Consider the following 7,176-nt stretch of genomic DNA (forward strand, 5'->3'; position numbering starts at 1 on the left):
CGTAGGTTTTACAGAAGGCTTTAGAAGTCTAACATTTGCAAGTTATTACCCTTGACTATAATCGATTCCATAAACTTGTGATGCTCTGTTCATTTTCCCAAAAAATCGATGAAACCATACCAGTAAAAAATAGCGAAATCTTTTAATTTTATTCTTTGCTTTTTAATTGATGAATAAATAACATTTAGTTTTTTTTCTTCAATAAAGTTTGAATTCGTTTGTTAAGCGCATGTGAGTTTTTTTCCTTCTTTTTTAAATTTTTTATTTTTGAGAAAGTGTGAGTTAAGGTTTAGCATTTTTAGCTTAAAATCAAATATTTGTTGCTTTGCTTAGATTTTTTATAAAAAATTTATGTTCTTAAGTTTTCACTCTTTTGTTTTGAAAATTAAACTTAATAGAAGATGGAAAAATTTTTATTACAAGAATGGTTGTTGTGATTTAATTGCTGATACATTTTTCAATGTATTCATAATTGCAGCATAATCAATAGAACACAACGTTTAACAATTAATCAAAGTTAAGAAATAACAAATTCACTCTACTAGCAACCTGTACACATCTCGGTTGAAAATGGCCAACACAATTGTGAGACCTTAATTTTTATAGACTTGTAGCTAGAAGTAGATGTGATATCACTGACTAGGGGTAATTTTGTCATTTCTCATGGTGAGCTCCTGGAAGTAGCTTTCTAATGTTATTAAGGCCTAAGTAGGACTAAGACATAAATGAATGATGAAAATAAGGATAAAATGACGAAGGAAATAGAAATAATGATGATTTCCAAGGTAGGCGCAAAATGGTCATTTTTCATTTGGGGTCGAAATTTTTAAGTTTTCGTGAACCTGAGTATTTCTAGACTATTATGGACTTTATCTTAGTGCCGAAAGAGTAAAAAGATTACATAGAGGATTGGAGGAAGACAACCAACTTGTTAAGGGCATTTTCGTAATTTAAGTGAAGTTTGGATAAGCTTAGGCTATAAATATCTCATTTCTCCAACAGCTTCCTCATTTTTCTAGCAGCTTCTTCTTCTTTTTCCTCCCATCTCACATTTCTTCATCTTCCATGGAGGCCTCCCTTAAAGCTTCCATAACTCTCTCTCTCTCTCTCTCTAGCTTCAATTTTCATGCTTTTGAGCACTTTTTCATAGAACTTTTTTTGCTCTTTCACTCTCTCACCTTAAAACCCTCCAAAGTCTTTCCTCAACACTTTCTTTCACTAGTTGGACATTTTAGAGAAAGAAAGAAAGAGAGAGAGAGAAAGAAAGAGACTTTCCCTGATAGCTTGAGTATTCTTGAGAAGGAATTCAACTACAAATCCACCAAGGTGAGTAATGAATGAGGATTGATTTTAGGTTGTTGATAATGGCTTGTAATTGGAGTTGTGAGTTGTTTATTGTTGAGGTTTGTTTATTTATTTCTAGTGTTACTAGAGTAGAGAGAATAAATAGCCAATCAAATGGTAATTAGAAGCTAGTTAGGAATAACTAATGGGGTTTGATTTAAGAAATAAATTTTAGAATTGTATTTATGCAAATTAGGTTGGTTGTGATGTTGGTGCGTGATAGGTTCCAACAAGACCTCACATTTTCATTTGGAGCAATAGTCGAAGTTGGAGTCGAGTTAAGATTCAACAAATACCGGTGAGTGAACTTGCATTAAAATGTTTTGGGATTAGGGCATATGTGTTTGACTAAATGCATTGAAATATTTTATTTGTTTTTCTCTAAAATATGCATGGGAAGAAGCTTTTAATGAAAGGTTTTGCATTGTGGAATGCGACTGTGATGAATCCATGTGCCCTGTGTTATGTTGATATATATATATATATATATATATCTAAATATGTATGATATGTATTGATAGTAATATTGTTTGTAATTATAACCAAGCATGTGCGTGATGTGGGGGAGCACATGTCGGTGATGATGGGTGTGGGAGTGTGGATGATGATATTGCCTATGCGCGATGTGGGGGATGCACATGAAGGTATTAGTTGTGCACGATATGGGGGATGCACACGATGACTCCAGCTATGTGCGCGATGTGGGGGTTGCACATGAGCTGAGTGTGGTGGGATAGTATGCATGATGATGTATGTATACATATATATATGTTATAGGAAGTTTATGAAACTAATTGTGATTGTGTTGTATGTTGGCATTGTTAATTGCTCTCAAATTGCTTTTCATTTCAACAAGAAAATGGCTTTTGATATAACAAGACCCCTTTTAACCAAATTGTTCTGTTTCTCGCTGTAGCGAGATTCATTTTCTCTGCAGCGAGAAACTCTCTGGTTGGAGGGGGTTGCACTGGCTTGATTCTTGCTGCAGCGAGAATGTATTCTCACTGCAGCGAGAAATTTGCTAAAGCTTCTCGCTGCAGTGAGAAACTCTCGGGTGGTTTTAAATTTTCTAGTGCAATACCTTTGCTTTGACATAGATTTTGACCACCTTTCAGTCAGAATTGGACAAAATGGTAAACATAAAAGTTGTATCCCATCCTTTTATCTTTCTAATGATCCAAAAATCATGTCAATTGGACTTTTGTAGTGGGAGATATACATGAAAAACCGAAATATATGCAAACTAAGAATATTTCTCATTGCAGCAAGAAACTTGCTGTCATGCTTGCTACCTTGCCTGATTTTGACATATTTTTCACCCATTTAACTTCATGGATTGATCATGGGTTATTAATCCAAGTTTAAAATGAGGTTTTAGTAAGAAATTAAATCAATTGCATTGTTTTTGAAACAAGTGCATCATGATTTACAAGTTCTCCTTATCGATTGCTTGTTCCCTTCTTATGTTCACTCGTTGAGTTTTATACTCACTCTTTTAAACTTCATGTTTTCAGATTCGGAGGTAGTTGGGACCTAGATTGAGTTTTTCACATGTGCTCGCCCTCTTGGTAGGTACTATGGCATCTTAGTGGCTGTACCTTCACCAACGGTCACTCTGCTAACGGTCAAGAGTTTGTTACCTGTGAACATGTATATGTAATGTAATCCGCTAGGATCCATGATATAAGTCAAATATGTATATTTGACTACTGATTCCACTATGAGTTAGCAAACAGGTGTCATTATTTTGACATAATAAAATGGTGAGTATTGGGTCACCATAAAATGTTATTGAAATATTTTTAGTTGAGAATTACAATATGTGGTTTTAGAAATGATGGTTGGGAATGATGATCAGGATTGCATAAATAGGCTTACTTAGGCTTAGTGGGCTATGCCCATTGGGCCCATGCGTATGTCATGGCCCAAGATTTGGGTTGTGACAATAGTACTCCAATAATCTAACATAGTTCGCACACCAATTGTGAGACCTCGACCTCCATAGACACGTAATTAGAAGTAGACGCGATAAAACGGACTAGGAGTAATTTCGTTATTTTCTTTAGTGAGCTCCTAGAAGTATGTTTCAAACAATATTAAGGCCTAAGTAGGCTTAAGGCATAAATGAATGATGAAAATAAGGATAAAGTGACGAAGGAAATAGAAATAATGATGATTTCCAAGGTAGGGGTAAAATGGTAATTTTTCATCTCGAGTAGAAATTTTTAGGTTTTCATGAACCTGAGTATTTCTAGACTATTATGGATTGTGTCCCAGTATCAAAAGAGTAAAAGGATTGCACAAAGGATTAGGGGAAGACAAGCCAACTTGTTAAGGGCATTTTCGTAATTTAAATAAAGTTTGGATAAACTTTAGCTTTAAATATCATTTTTCCAGCAGCATTTTCATTTCTCTAGCAACTTCTTCTTCTTCTTCTCATCCCAACTCATGTTTTTTTCATCCTCCACAAAAGCTTCTCTTAAAGCTTCCATCACCTTCCCAAATTAACCTCAAATTTCATGCTTCTACACACCTTGTTATAGGGTTTTTCATACTCTTTTACTCTTTCACCTTAAAAACCCTCAAAAGTCTTACTCTTATACTTTCTCTCACTAGCTAGGTGTTTTAGAGAGAGAAAGAGAGAGCTTCTACAATAACTTGAAAACTCTTAGAAAGGGATTCAATTATAAAGCTACCAAGGTGAGTAATGAAGTAGAGTTGATTTTTAAGTGTTGAGAATGGCTAGTGATTAGACTTATGAGTGTTTTGTAGTTAAGGTTGTTTATTCATTTTAGAGTGATTAGGATAGTGAAAATAGATTGCCACTTAATGGCAATTGGAAACTAGTTAAGAGATAGCTTTTAGAATTTATAGTTATGTGAATTGAGTTAATTATGATGCTATTGTGATGATAGGTTCCAACGAAGCCCCACCACCCCATTTGGACCATTAAAGGAAGTTGAAGTTGGGTAAAGATTTAACAAATACTGGTGAGTGAACTTGCACTAAAATGCTTTGGGTAGATGCATATACGTTTGAACGAATCACTTGAATGGTTTAAATTGTCTTTTCTTCAAAATGCATATTGGAACAAGTCTTTGACGAAACGTTTTTACGTTGTGAAATGTGATTGCAATGAATTTGTGAAATCCCTTTATATGTTGATATATATATATATATATATATGTATGTATTATATATTGGTAGATAATATTATGTAATGAATATAACCGTGCATGTGCACGATGTGGGGGATGCACATGCTAGTGATGATAGGGTGTGGGAGTGTGGAGGATGACATTGTTGTGCACGATGTGGGGGTTGCACATAATGGCATTAATTGTGGGCGATGTGGGGGTTGCACATGAGCTGGGTGAGGCGACAGTGATATGCATGATGATGTATGTATATATATATATATATATATATATGTTATTGAACGTTTATGAAAATATTTGTGATTGGGTTGTATGTTGGCATTGTTAATTTCTCCCAAATTGCTTTTCATTTCAGCAAGGAAATGGCTTTTTGATGTAACAAGATCCCTTTAACTAAATTGCTCTGTTTCTCGCTGCAACGAGATTCATTTTCACTGCAGCGAGAAACTCTTGGGTAGGCAGCCTTAATCCATGCTCTGAATTTTGCTGCAGCGAAAATGGATTCTCACTGCAGCAAGAAACTCTCGAGTGGTTCCAAAATTTTGGTGCAGTGGTTTTACTTCGACAAAGATTTTGACCACATTTCGATCAGAACTGGGCAAAGTGGTAAACATCAAAGTTGTATCCTAGTCTCTTATCTTTCTAATGACCTAAAAATAATGTCAATTGGACTTTTGTAGTGAGAGATATGCTTGAAAGATTGAAATATATGCAAACTAAGAATGCCTTTTCACTGCAATTAGAAAACCCTCTGTTTGCTTGTCTTGCTTGGTCATTGCTGAAATTTTCATTCTATTCATCTTCATGGTTTATCATGGATCTTGTAACATTAAGGGATTAAGCATTCAAAGTTTAGAACGAGGGGTTTTAACCAAAAATTAGACTAAATTGCATGGTTTTATCGTAAGTGCATCATGTTTTCTAAAATGTTCCTTATCGTTGCTTGTTCCCTTCTTATGTTCACTCACTGAGTTTATACTCACTCTTTTAAATTGCATGTTTTCAGATTCGTAGCTAGTTGGGACCAAGATTAAGGAGACCACTCGTATTCACCCCTTGGTAGGTATATGGCATTCGGTAGCTGTGCGCTCACCTAAGTCACTCCGCTGGTTGTCAAGAATTTTGCATGTGTATTTACACTTGATGTAAATCGCTAAGATTTAGGCTACAAACAATAGATGTATATGTGATATGATGATGCAATTATGAGATGGCAATGAATGACAGTATTTTGGATTAGTACAAATATAAATATTTGGTTGCCTTGTTTATTATCGAAATACGCATAGTTGAGATAAAGATTTATGGTTAGAAATGATGGTGGGAATGATGAAATAGAATTTCATAAATTGGCTTGCTTGGGCTTAGTGGGCTCTGCCTATTGGGCCCTTGCGCAAGTCATGACTCGGAATTTAGGTCGTGACACCAATGCTATCATGTTCCTTTATCAATGCTACATGAATGGAATTAGTTTTGTAGGAACCCAAAACTCTTCTCTATCATTACTCGAGTCAAATAAGATATGACAAAATAACTGGCATTAAGGAACAATAAAAATGAACTCATTCTCCCTCAATACCCCATCTTTAGCCAATTAGTCAACAATTCTATCAAACCCTATTCTATGAAATAATTACGACGTCATTTACATGCTCAATAGAATGTTTGCATATTAACGAAGTTCGAAGAATCGTTAAAAGACGATATTGCCCCTAATGGTACCATTAAGTAGATTAAGCCTCGAACTAGTTCAAATAGGAATTTTAAGGTGAAATTAAGAGTTTCACAGTTCAGGGATGACTCAAAATGGTAATTCGGAGTTCGAGGATCAATTTCGAGTCAAACCAAAATTTTCACTATCTAGAGGTAAAATGGTCATTTGCCACTTGGGGACAAAATGGGAATATTTAGAAAAGATTTTTTACCCCATTTGACTTATTGGAGTATAATTTGAGGTTTAGAAGTGAAAAATTTTAATTTTGATATAATTTGGAGTATAGGGGCGAATTGGTAATTTTGCCACCCTAGGGGCAAATTGGTAAATTTTCACCCCCGACACTTGTCAAGATCAAAGGATTTTATTCATCATGAAAATGGATAAACATGAGAAATGTGTGGTGGAGAATTAAAGAATTAGAAGTCAAATATTTAAAATTTGAACCAATAAGGAAATGCCATGTGTCATGTTTATATTATTTTATTATTTCTTTATAAAAAGGTAAAAAAATCAGCCCATTTCTCCCATAGTGATCAGCCAAACCAGAAGAGAAGAGAAACCAGGGAAGAACAAACCCTCAGTGGGAAAAATTTGGAATTCAAGGATTTGATCAAGCAAAGGTAAAATTTCTTTGATTTTGCTAGTGATTTACCTTACCAATACATTTTCCCTTAATTTCCATGGTTAAATGATATGTTTTCATGATGAATTCATGGCTGGTTGGAATGGGTATGGAGAGAGAATGATGTCAGATTGATTTGATTCTAAGTTATGCTAGTGTTTTTAATTAGTTAAGCATGTTTAGAAACAAAACAACAAGAAAAGAATCCATTTTCCCCATGAACCTTCAATGGCCGAACCCTATGTGAAGTGTAGAAGTAATGAATTGATTTTGTGATCAAGTGAATTGGTTGAAAAATTGATGAAATGATGATTTATGGTGAGAAAATGGAATGG

General features: G+C 34.7%; 1 long non-coding RNA gene across 2 annotated transcripts; it reads left to right on the forward strand.

Moving 5' to 3' along the window:
• LOC108663395 lies at positions 1,124-3,104 on the forward strand. 2 transcript variants are annotated; one of them, XR_001929377.1, is made up of 3 exons: positions 1,124-1,326; positions 1,541-1,642; positions 2,859-3,104. It is a non-coding gene; the product is annotated as an uncharacterized LOC108663395 (long non-coding RNA). The 2 variants fall into 2 exon arrangements; XR_001929376.1 differs by having other exon boundaries at positions 1,568-1,642.

This window comes from Theobroma cacao, chromosome 9 (assembly GCF_000208745.1).
Source record: "Theobroma cacao cultivar B97-61/B2 chromosome 9, Criollo_cocoa_genome_V2, whole genome shotgun sequence".
Classification (NCBI taxonomy): domain Eukaryota; kingdom Viridiplantae; phylum Streptophyta; class Magnoliopsida; order Malvales; family Malvaceae; genus Theobroma; species Theobroma cacao.